Raw genomic sequence first — 12,509 nt, forward strand, 5'->3', positions numbered from 1 at the left:
AATGGGCCCCGGTGGCAGATTGTCAAGGGAGCCAGAATTGGATCAATTTGATCCGTCTGAGCTACTGTGATCAATGGCTGGGAGATCAGGAGCCATCAGGAAATAAAACAGTCTTAGAGGAAAAGGAGAAATAAAAGACCGGTCCTGCCAGGGCTCCCTCCTGAGTTTTCAATAAACATTTATTGAGCATTTATGACCATTTCTGCTAAGTGTTAAAGATGCAGAGATGAAAGCTAGGGCTCCTCCCTCCGGGCTGGAAAGGCACAAGGGTATACTAACAATTTTAGTGCCCTGTACTAAGACGGATGTCCAGACCTGCCTGGGGGTAGCAGGAGGAGAGCAGGGCCCGTGATGGTCTTCCACAAGCTTTGCCAAGAGAAGCATCTCATGCCAGACCCCTGACATCACACCTTCTTTCATGCTTGACCCCTGACATCACACCTTCTTTCATGCCACTATCCTTTACATGTGCTGTAATTTTTACCTGGAATGCCCTTCAACTCATGGGGTCTCCTGGAAATCCCGACACACCCATTAGCATACAACTTCTGTGTTACTCTGCCTCTGAAGTCTTCCGCAAGGAGAAATGGGCCTGTCACCCTGTTGTGTGCCTAGGGTTCTACTGGGGTTACACTAAAAATATTTTACAGCTGGAACAAGTGGGCAAAAAATTGGAAAAGACAGAGCCAGAGGCAAGCAGTACCACATCAGCCCAGGTGCCACGGATATTCCTTATAGACCATCCGTCCCACTGCACTGAATTCATACTGTACATGAACACCCTACTGAAAATGAGCTTGTGTAATTCACTGAAGAATTCTAGAAGAGCAGCTACAGTGAGGGGCCTCATCCTGCCCTAAAAACCTGCACTGGGTTCCTAAAAATCTTCCTTGTCCCCTCCTCACTCAACCACCCCCTACGATGGCCAGTCACCAAGTCCTGCATGCTAGTCTCCACTGCCACAGCCATGACTGCAGCCCAAATCACCACCATCTCTTACCAGGATCACTGCCCCAAGTGACCCCAGCCTCCCCTCAAGTCTGTCTCAGAGGGACCTTTCTAAAGAGCAAATCGATCATGACACTTCTTGACTTTAAAAAGCCATTGAATGGCTCCCCAATGCTCTTAAGATAAAGTCAGAATTCAAGGCATTAAAGAAAGGTCACAGGAAAGAGGTGGCATTTGCAGTGGACGTTGATAGACAAAGAGATGAAACGTAAGGGCCCCTCACGTCTACAGAAAGATGGCAAAGACCAGGGCAGGAAGGCTCGGCGCAGGCCACGATGGGTATGGAATAAAAAAACACAGAGCTCTGATAGTTAGGAATTGCGAAAAGACTGTGCCCCTATTTCCCCAATTCTACACCAAGGTCAGATATCACTAATCACAGGACTCTGTCCACTGAGCCCACTGTCGATATCAGAATCCCTCTCAAGACTCGACTTGAGGAAGCCACCACCAACCCTGAGATGGTCGTGAAGCCAATTCCCCACCTCCGGGCAGAGGTGCAAGACGCCAGAGTGGGTCTCGTAGGAGAGGAGCCTAGAAGGACAGCCAGGGGCTGGATCCCAGCCAGACACACAATACATAACACTGAAAACCTAAACGTTCCAGCTGTTTCCTAACAACTGCTCTGGGCTGCCCCCCCACCAGCAGGGAACTCTTCAGGGCTCCAGAACATAACTGCCATTCTGATCTGTTCGGAAATCACTTACACTTGCTTGTGCAGAGCTAGCTCCTCGAAGGCAAGCCCCCTGGAAGAGTCACCGAAACCGTGAAATCTTGTTCTGATAAACAGATTTCCGGGGCAAGAAAATTGCCCAGATGAGATCCCAAAGTGTTCGCTCTGGGAGTCAAGAGGCTGGCGGCACGGGGACTTGATAAATGAGAGGGTGCGATGCTGAGACTAAAGACCACGTGGGTTGGACGCAGGTGGTCCTGCAGCCACGGGGCTCCCAGTGCCCTACCGGCAGGACCTCGGGTCCCCAGGGCCAGGTGAATGATAACTCGGAAGAGCAGTCTGTGCACGTCGGAGCAACGCCATCGCCCACGCAGGGGGCGCAGGGCCTTGTGCTTTAGGGAAGTGACAGGATCAGCAAACTCGAGAGTATGAGGAGAAACCAAGGCAAAGAGAGGGTAAATCATGTTGACTCTGTCTTCAAAAATCTTCCTCAAACCCATCCAAGGTGCCTCACTAAGCTGACACCATCCAATCCAAGCCACTGAGACCTCGTGCCCTCTTTAAACCAGTGGTTCTTAACAGGGGACAATTTGGGCCCCCAGAGGACATATGGCAGTGTCTGGGGACATTTTCGGTTGTGGCCTCTAGGAACGCACACCTGCGATGCACGGGGCAGACCCTCACAACAAAGAACCACCCAGCCCGAAATGTCAAGAGTGCTGACTTGAGAAATCCTGGCTTAAACCAACCTTCCCCCTTTCACTTCTCACTCCCACCCGTTTCTTCTCCTCATAGCAGAGGGAGATTTTAAATGCTGCTGCTGGCTCCTCTGTGCCCCTATAATAAATCTAAAACTGTTGCCATGGTTTACAAAGCCAGGCATGATCAGGCCCCGCCTACCTCTACAACCTCATTCCAACCATTTCTTCCAACACCGATGTCCTCCCTGCAGTGGTCCTCCACACACACTGTTCACTCACCCCAATTCTTCCACGCACATTTCACCTGGTGTTATGGGCTGAATTGTGTCCCCCCCCAAAATTCATATGTTGAGGTCCTAACCCCTGTACCTCAGCATGGGACTATATTGGGAGCTAGGGCCTTTAAAGAGTTGATTAAGTTCAAATGAGGCCATTAGCATGGGCCCTAATCCAATCTGATTGGTGTCCTTATAAAAAGAGATTAGGACACAGATACACACAGGGAAGATCATGTGAAGACTCAAGGAGATGGCAGCAATCTACAAGCCAAGGAGACAGGCCTCAAAAGAAACCAACCCTGCACACTTTGACCTCAGACCTCTAGCCTCCAGAATCATGAGAAAATAAATTTCTATTGTTGAAGCCACTCACTTTGTGGTACCTTGTCACGGCAGCTCCAGCAAACTGGTACATCTGGCTAATCTCATTTGTCCTCCGACCTCAGCTTTACATCACTGACTCTGAGATTCCTTCACTGATTCCTTCACCCAATCTAAAGCTCATCCCTGTTTTCTGCTCTGGTCGTGTCCTGTGTTTTCCTTCATCCCAACTGTGCTCACCAATGAATCTGTACTCTCTCCCCACCAGATTGCACGACCCCAAAGGCCGAAGGGCAGTGCTTCGTTTTGCTCTCGATCCTGGGCATCCCGCACTCAGTAGGTTCTCAGTAGATATCTGTGGTCATTCTCAGAAGAAAACCAAGTGTTCAGTTACTGATTTATCCCCCATCCCTCACACTCTTCCTTGGAAAGTTCCATCTACCCCCTGCGTCATCCCCCGGAAGGTGAGTGGGATCTTACATATATAGTTAAAAACAAGGGACACAGGGGTGTCTGGATTTGTGCAAGTAAATTACTACCCCGTCTGCTTTAAAAGAGGTTAGAAATCTTTTCAGCCGGACAGCAGGACTTTCTAGGGGCTGAAATATTTATCCCATCTCAGTGTCTTGGGACACATTTAGAATCCAAAAAAGACAAGCATTAGCACGAAGTTGGCTAGCTGGGGTTTCTCCTTCTCCTTTTTCTTTTTTCATTAGGCTGAAAAATGAAAAAGAGTTGCCCATTTTCACTGCAGCAGCACATCACTTACTTAAAATAACTACGCCATCTGCACCAAGACTGAAAAAAAAATTCCAAGTCCTCCCCCGTTGGGCAAAAGCAAAGAACCTGCTGCTGCGGCTTCTTCCAAAATTTCTGGCACCCACAAATTTCTACTTGATGAGGGGGCACTGCAAAAACTCAAGACAGCTGCTGCATTCTGCTCCTTCTGGAACATGCAGTGGGCAATGCTGACTTTTCCAGCTGAGAAATGGGAATCCTCTTCCACCGGCTGGAGCTCTCCGCATGCTCTTCTCTCCCTCTGCTGATCTCCTCCCGCTAAGGTCACGCCTTATCGCGATGCGAGACAGACTTGGCACCTGCCAACTATCAACAGGCCCTGCTTTCAGATTTCTGCCCAGTCACCTTCGTTTTTATCTTCTGCTTCCTGATCATCTGGTCGGCAGGCTCAATGAACAACCAAGCAAGACACAGACTCATATGTAGAGACACACATACAGCTTAGCGTTCCAATTTGCAGATCTCAACTAGATCTGCCCTAAAACCTCCCTGGAGAATTAACACACCTCTTCCCACTGCCTGGAACATGATGCCAACAAACATGACGTTTTGAGGCCACTGAAGACAACCATCCGTTTTCCCTTCGACTCGCTCCTTCAAACACACACGTACAGTCCACGCGTGGGCACACGAAAGCACCAAGTGAGCGGGTCTGTCGTGATTCGCTTCTAAACTATCCTGGAAAAATCTCCGAAGGTCCCTTCGACTCCAGACTGCTCCTTGTGGTGGCATCGGTGTTGGGTGGGACCGCAGACATCTGAGCACTTCCCAGAGCCATTTGGTCCCCATCAAACCAGCTGCTTCCCACTGGAGCTCGGCCACAGGGAGCATTCTGGCTGTCACCAGGGAGGGAGCAGTCACGCGTGGATACCTGAGCCTGGAGTGAGGACGGGCCTCTGTCTCCACGCACGTAAGCTGAGCCAGGTCTCCAGCTCTGTCGAGACTCTGCACAGTGCCCTGCCCGCCCTGGTAGCTCATTCCAGGACCCCCGGTCTCTGTGTACCCACCTGCAAGGAAGATACGCAGCCCAGGGACACAGGTGAGAAGTTATAAAATGACCCATGGATTCAGCCCAGGAATGCTGACCCTTGGCACCCACAGATTTCATACTTACACATACAGTGTATTATATTTACACTGACCCTGAAGACCGCGTGTAACTTTCCTGCAGGAACACTTTCTGGATGGAGTGAGTCACCCGGACAGTGAGTGAGCCTAGCTGTCCGCCCCACACCTGCGCTTCACACGGCTTCCCCTCCGCCTCTCCCGTGCAGTGCACAGCAGCAGCCGCTACAAAACGACAGATGCTTTGTTTCCTTCTTAAAATGAGTTAGCAAAGAAAGCCAATGGCTAGTATTAATGAGGCAAGCAAAGGGAAAGCGAAGAGGTCTAGGAAAAGGACAGTTCTTCACCAGGAAACAGCTCTATAAATTATTTTCGTACTGTATTTACAGCCTCATTAAGGGCCCAAAGCTGTTACTTACATTTTTTAGTTATGCTTCATTAGGAAAATTATGTCCAAGCGGCATTAACGTCATGGGGATTTGCAGAGCTGTCGGGATGCAACCCTTGCAAGGTCCAAGGTCCACGGCTCAGGGGCTGGACAGCAACGCTGGGGGACGCTGTTCCTCAGGACGCTGATTCTCAAAGGTGAGCTCTGAGCCCCAACCCACCCTGGTCCCCAACTCTCCTGCCTTTCCTTTAACGGCCCTTAAGAAGCGGATTATTGACTTCTCACTAGGGAAAATCTAACATCTACTGAAGCTCCTAATACCTGGCAGGAGTTTAACATCCGTCCTCTTTCTCTGCCTTCACAATAGCCCTCTGACATAGGCACCACGCCCATTTTGCAGACCAGAAAACTGAGACCGAAGACGTCACACAGCTAGAACAGGGGTCTGCCAACGTTTTAGGCCAGATAGTAAATAGTCTAGGCTGTGCAGGACAGGAGGCCAAATTAAAGATATTATACCAGTACTTACATAAAAGGAGAGAAAACAATATTCCACACAATTTTTATGGATGAAATTCAAAATACGACCATCATCATTGAGAACAATTTTCTGTAGCACAGGTCTACTAATGAAAAGAACAAAATTCTTCTTCGGGGAAGGGGGCAGGTGATTGAGGTCCAAAGTTAGTGTCCCCTATCATCAAAATCTATTGCAAATGTTTAATTTTTTTTCAACCATTAAAAAAATGTAGAAACCATTCTTAGCTCAGGGGCTGTGGTGGGCTGGCTTTGGCCCCTGGGCCACAGTTTGCAGACTCCTAAGTGAGAAGATGGTAGGTCTGCCTAAAATAACAAAATAGCAGAGGCGCCCAACCCAAAAGGCCTTCCTCTCTGCGCCATCACACCTACCACACTCTGAAATGATCCCTGTGGTTCACTGCCTGCTCCCCCCACCACAAAGGAAGGGATCTCTGCTGCCCTGTGTCCCCCGCAAGTGCCAGGCACCCAGCAGACACTCAGGAAATGCTTGCTGACTGCGTGAGTGATGGCTCCTAAGGACCCTTCCGGTTCTGACACGCTCAGGTTCTATGAATTTACCTAAACCCTACCTGAACCTATTTATACTTCTGTGCAAAAGACAATGAACAAATGAGATCAGTTCTGTAAAACACTCCTGAGCTCCTAGGAGGGAAGGAAGAGAAGCAAAGAACTTTTCTGGATGAACTTTTTACAGGCGTTCTCTTTTAACACATGCCGTGTCTTCACCAAGGGTGACCTGCACGGCAGGCCAGGGTGAGAACTTGGCCCCATGTGCCTTCTGTCATTTCAGTTTCAATCGACAGCAGCAGCAGGAAGTAAGAATCAGGCAGTGAAGATAAACTGAAAGACGAAAGCAGGGACAACTTTATAACCAATTTATGAGGCTTGCAGATAAGCCAGGCTTCTGAGAGGACCAATCAACTCTGCACTTCAGCACCTCTCAGAAACAGCCAAAGGGTCAAGAAGAGGGGGATTCAGCTCTGACCCCAAGTTCAGCCCAGCCTCATCTGCCCCAGGATGGCTGCAACCATTCCTACAGTCACTGGAAATGGTTCTGCAGCCTATACTCTGCTCTGCACAGATACACCCAAGGCAAGTATGGAAAACACCAAAGCAAACCAAGAAATAAGGCCAGAAAAGCAAAATGAGCTTCATTTAGGTCCCAAAGCATATTTTGACAAGCTCAGGGTAAGGAAGGATTTCTAAAAGAAGACTCAAAAAAAGCACAGGCCATAAAGAGTGATAAATATGACCGCATTAAAATGTAAAACTTCCAGTCATCAAAAGATACTATAAACAAATTTAAAAGATTAGCAACTAACTAGAAATGGTATCTGCCATATATGTAACCCACAAAGATACATATTCAGGATTTTCTTACAAGATTATATATGAAAACATAGGCCACCCAATAGAAAACTGGTCAGAGTATAGGAATGAATAGGTATGTTGATGGATGAGCAAACAAGTAGCTGCTCCAGACAGACTCAACCTCACTTGTAATCAGAGAATGGTTAACGAAACAAGGGAGTTCTCTTCCACACTTGCAAAAATTTGAAGTCTGATATTCTCATGTGGCAAGGGTACAACATGATCTCCCAGGCTACACGTGTGGAGCAACTCAGAAGAGCAATTTGACAACTCCCGGTGAGGTGCAAGATGCACCAGGGCTTTAACCCAGCTGATCCTCTTCTAGTACGTACCCCAGGCCTGGGGGCAAGCGTGCACAAGACAATAGCAAGAGAATCTTCACTGTAGCACTGCTGTAATACAAAACTGCAAGACACACCAAATGGTCATCAAAAGGAGAACGGATGAAAACTCGGGTCCATTCACAACAATGGAATACTACCCAGGGCTGCAACTTAATGAACTGGAGTGGCATGAATCACCATGGATCAATCTGAGAAACCTAATGCTTAGTGAAAAAGGCAAGTGGCAGAATAGCACTTACATTAATCTTGAAAAATATACTACTGTAATGGATACATCCAGATGTGAAGGTATTTTTGAAAATGTGCAAGAAAAGAAAATATCAAAATCAGGATAGTGGTTACCCTCTGTCAAATGGGATCAGAGGGCACCCAATGAATTTCAGCTGTAAGATTTCTTTCTTTCAACCAACTTGAAGCAAGCATGACAAACTATCAGAATTCAATGGAGCTAGGTGGAAAGCACACAGGCTTTCTCTGCATTATTCTTGGTACTTTTTCCCACCCTTTAAAAAATGTTTCACTAATAAAATTTGTTATAAAGAACAAATATCATGCTAATATTTGAGAAAAGTCTATGAAAGACATATGGAACCATTTATCACTAATGTTCTAGCATCAAAAACGCCATCAACTATAAAAGCAGGAGAGATAAAAGGGGGCAAGTGTTCACACTGAGAAAAAAAAAATGCAAGGACATCCCTCTGAGAGATTCGGTTTATTACGAACTCTTTTCATTTTCTGAAAGGCAGCAACAGTTGCAGGGCAGAAGCAGATTGTGGAGGAAAAAAATAAACACATCTCATAAGATAGATTTACCCACCCAACTTACCAAGCCATGACATTCCAAAAACAAAAATAGCAAGGCCCAGCCAGAAGGTCAGATATTTTTTAAATACTAACTCCCTTGAGATGTCAGGGTGGGAAAAAGTCACAGGAAAGCTTTCTTTCTCAGAATAGTCCATGCCATCTGCCTCTTCACCCCACCCTCCAATATGGGGCTGCAGGAGGCTGAGCAAACAGGGGCTGAGCTGGGGCACCCAAGGCTGTGATTCGGCACACCCCATCACAATCGCCAAATGCCGGATCCTCTTATCACTGTAATTAGCTGTGTGACTTCAGACAGGTGAGTCACCCTCTCTGAGCTTGAATTTTCCACTTGTGAAACCAGGGTGACCCCATCTCCCTGTCAGGGTTGCTGAGGGATAGAGGGATATGATATATACATATATAGATATAAAATAGAGGAATATATATATATAAAAAATAGAGGGATAAATATATATATAAAATAAAGGGATAAAGTAAATGTAACAGAGTAGGTGGCATATACTGGGAGTTCAATAAACAGTACTAGACTGTTACTCCTTCCTTCCCTCCACAATCTCCCTGCCTCTCCTCATAGAGCTGGTACTGTAGTGGTAACTCAGGCAAGGTTGGGTCCCTTTTCTCCCTCTGCCTCCCTAGAAAGGGCACAGCCTGGGCAAGGTGGGGCTGGTTGGCTGGCTGAGACCAGTGGTCACTGAGCTCCAAAAAAGCAGACTTTGCAGATAGTCACCAGGTTTTAAGAACATAGTTAAAGGGCTCACAAGGCGACCCTGGCTGTGTGTCTTCTAACACATGACAGTCTCAGTTCCATTATTCCTAAGAAATAATTAACCTTCCTCTTAATCATTCCTAAGGCTCTTTAATAGCAGCCAAACTATAACCATGAACCAACCTTTCCAAACCACGTGGTTATGAAGCAACTCAAAAGAGAAAGGCGCGTGGGATTCCCCGCTGGGATCTGGGGACGTGGCTCCGTCTCCCTGGGCCTCAGTTTCCCCAGGTGTAAAATAAGGCAGGAAGAGATGATATCCAAGTTCCTTTCCACCTCTTGACCGCTCATTCTTGTTTCTGTGGACATACCCCCGGTCTCCACGGCAGGCAAACACTCGCCATCTGCCCGTCCTAGATACATTCTCCAACATTTAAAAATAAAATCCAGCATTTACCCAGAGCTCCTCCTCTGAAGAACTAAAAACATCCCCACAAGGCAGGTACTGAAGGCAGTTCCTCCTTTTTAAACACAAGGAGACTAAGACCCAGAGGCCAGCCAGCCTCTCGAAGGGCAGGGCTGGAACTGGCCAGAGAACCCAGGTTCCAGCCCCTGGAGGAGACTCGACTCCTGCCTCCGCACTTTAGAACTCCGACCTCCTGCGCCATCCATGCAGAGATGGCTGGTCCCACACCCCCCTGCCCAAGGAGAAAATAATCTCTGAAGGGCCACACATCAGACCTGCAGCCCATTCCCTATGAAGTCAAGGGCTCTCTGCTTCCCTCCGATGATCTACAATTCTCCATCACATCTCAGCAAATGAACGACTGTCTGGCTTATCGCTTAGGAGAGGAACTCTGCCAGGGAAATCAAAAAACGCCGGCTTGTTACTGCCGACCAAGGGAGGAATACATATTAACTGGTGCGTCTTTTAAAATTTTCTTAAGTAGCTTAATCCATTAAACCAGTCCGTCCTGCTTCTACAATCCGCTCACGCGAGCACCCTCCCTCCGTGCTCAGCGTGCCGACAGGCCCTCCATCAGGAGGAATGAGCTGACTTCTTGAGCAAATGATGTTTGTACATCTAGCAAGTGCCAGAATTAAGCAGTATTTACTGCTGGAGTCCCCGCTTCAGTCTGCATGTCTGAATGAGTGCTGATTTCAGAGTGAGCGACTCACCTTTGCAAGAGATTTGTCGGATTTGGTAACTACAAGTGCTGAAAAGGTGCAGGCGAACCTGTCAGGATTCTCCAGCTTGTGAAGGGTAGTTTATGATGGTCCAGAAAACAAAGGGAATTAAAACTGAAAGAGGGATCCCTGAGCTGGTATCATTCAGGTCAGCCCTGAAGCCCACAAACTCTGAATTCTAATTCCACTCCTCCCAAGCTCGGGGGATGGCTTAAGCCCTCCGTGCCTCAGTTTCCTCATCTACAAAGCGGAGATGGACCAAACACAAGCTTGATAAGCTCCCTGGGGTGATCAAAGAGCTGTTTTGTCCATTTCGGTATTGGACTCACATCGTCCCAGATCTGAAAACATTTCAACTCTCATTGTGTATCACTTGCATCAGATAGCCTCTTGCAGAAAAAAATACATATCCTAAAAATTCAGTGGAAGCTCCTGGGATTTTCATACATTTTATGACAGCACGCAGAAAGAGGCCATACGTTAGCCAGAGTTCATTTGTTAAAGGTATTATTATTCACTATTAAAGAATGACTATTATACAAAGACTAGATGTAATTTAGGCACAGAATATGTCATTACACAAGACATATCATTATAATGTAGTTACATGATTAATAATTAGAGAAAAGGTGATCTCAAGTGTAAGAGGATCCACCTTAAACTGAACAGGATAGATTCCTACCAGGGAGATGAGAGATTGGGAGACAGGAGCTGCTCATTAAGAAACGATTTTTTGATAACCTAAAGATGCCCTACCACGTGGCTCTAGTGCAGGTTAGTCCAATGCTCTGCCAATGGGCGCAGCTCAGCACCAAGACACCGGAAAGAAGTCAAAGGCTTGGTGAATGCCGACACCATGATTAACCTTTCAACAGGTTCAGCCCCTACGGTCTGCACGGTCTTCAGTCCTCTGACACCCAGCTGGTTCCTGCCCTCTTTGCTTTCCTGGATCTGTTCTCACAAAGGCACCAACGGCCTCCCAAGCCTCCCAACTGCTGAATCCAAAAGTTATTTATTTATTTATTTTATTGAAGTATAGTTGATTTACAATGTTGTGTTAGTTTTTGGTGTACAGCAAAGAGATTCAGTTGTGTGTGTTTGTATACATACATATATATATATTCTTTTTCATATTCTTTTCCATTATGTTTTATTATAGCATATTGACTATATCAATAGTTCCCTGTGCTATACAATAGGACCTTGTTGTTTATCCATTCTATATATAATAGTTTGCATCTGCTAATCCCATACTCCCAATCCAACCCTCCCCTGTCCCCCTTCCCCCCTTGTCAACCCCACGTATGTTCTCTATGTCTGTGACTCTGTTTCTGTTTCATAGATAAGTTCATTTGCATCATATTTTTTAAAATTTTTGGCCACACCCTGTAGCATGTGGGATCTTAGTTCCCTGACAAGGGATTGAACCCACACGCCCTACATTGGAAGGTGGAGTCTTAACCACTGGACTGCCAGGAAAGTCCCTGCATCATAGTTTAGATTCCATATGATAAGTGCTTTCATATGGTATTTGTCTTTCTCTTTCTGACTTACTTTGCTTAGTAAGATAATCTCTAGGTCCATCTATGTAGCTGCAAATGGTATTATTTCATTCTTTTTTATGGCTGAGTAATATTCCATTGTGCATATGTACCACATCTTCTTTATCCATTCATCTGTCGATGAACATTTAGGTTGTTTTCATGTCTTGGCTATTGTGAATAGTGCTGCTATGAACATAAGCGTTCAGGGATCTTTTCGAATTATATATAGTTCTGTCCAGATATATGCCCAGGAGTGGGATTGCTAGATCATATGGCAACTTTATTTTTAGTTTTTGAGGAACCTCCATACAGTTCTCCATAGCAGCTGCACCAATTTACATTCCCACCAACTGTGTAGAAGGGTTCCCTTTTCTCCACACCCTCTCCAGCATGTTATTCAAAAGTTATTTTCAGTCTTTACCTTGCACATAACTCAGCTGCAAGGGACCAACTCCAGCTGGATGGCTCCTTCCTCCTGAAACTCCATTCCCTCGGCCTCCCTGATACCACATTCACCTGTTTGCCCACCTTCCCCACACACCTGGCTCTCTGACCATTCCTCTTCCATCAACTCGGAGGCTCCTCTCCCTCCACCCACCCCTCCTCTGCCTCCGGAGTTGTGTCTCCCACTGCTTGAGTGACAGAGTCATCTTCCCTGGAAAAGTTGTCTCGTCTGCCATGAGGGTCAACCTCCAACTCAGCTCTCTTCCCTTCAACTCCATCCTCCACCCCCAGCTGCATACTTCCATCCCCTAC

General features: G+C 46.7%; 1 protein-coding gene across 4 annotated transcripts in view; it reads right to left on the reverse strand.

Moving 5' to 3' along the window:
- LDLRAD3 (low density lipoprotein receptor class A domain containing 3) overlaps positions 1–12,509 on the reverse strand; it is a 255,355-nt gene that overhangs the window by 182,986 nt on the left and 59,860 nt on the right. Inside the window, exon 1 of one of the 4 annotated variants that reach the window (XM_007181082.2) lies at positions 9,205–9,285. The exons of 2 other annotated variants lie outside the window; for them this stretch is intronic. The gene's annotated coding sequence lies outside the window, so the exon portion shown is untranslated. Of the gene's footprint in view, positions 1–5,263; positions 5,328–9,204; positions 9,286–12,509 lie in introns of those variants that run through there. One more of the 4 variants, XM_057552879.1, reaches the window with a different exon arrangement.

This window comes from Balaenoptera acutorostrata, chromosome 9 (genome assembly GCF_949987535.1).
Source record: "Balaenoptera acutorostrata chromosome 9, mBalAcu1.1, whole genome shotgun sequence".
In the NCBI taxonomy this organism is placed as follows: domain Eukaryota; kingdom Metazoa; phylum Chordata; class Mammalia; order Artiodactyla; family Balaenopteridae; genus Balaenoptera; species Balaenoptera acutorostrata.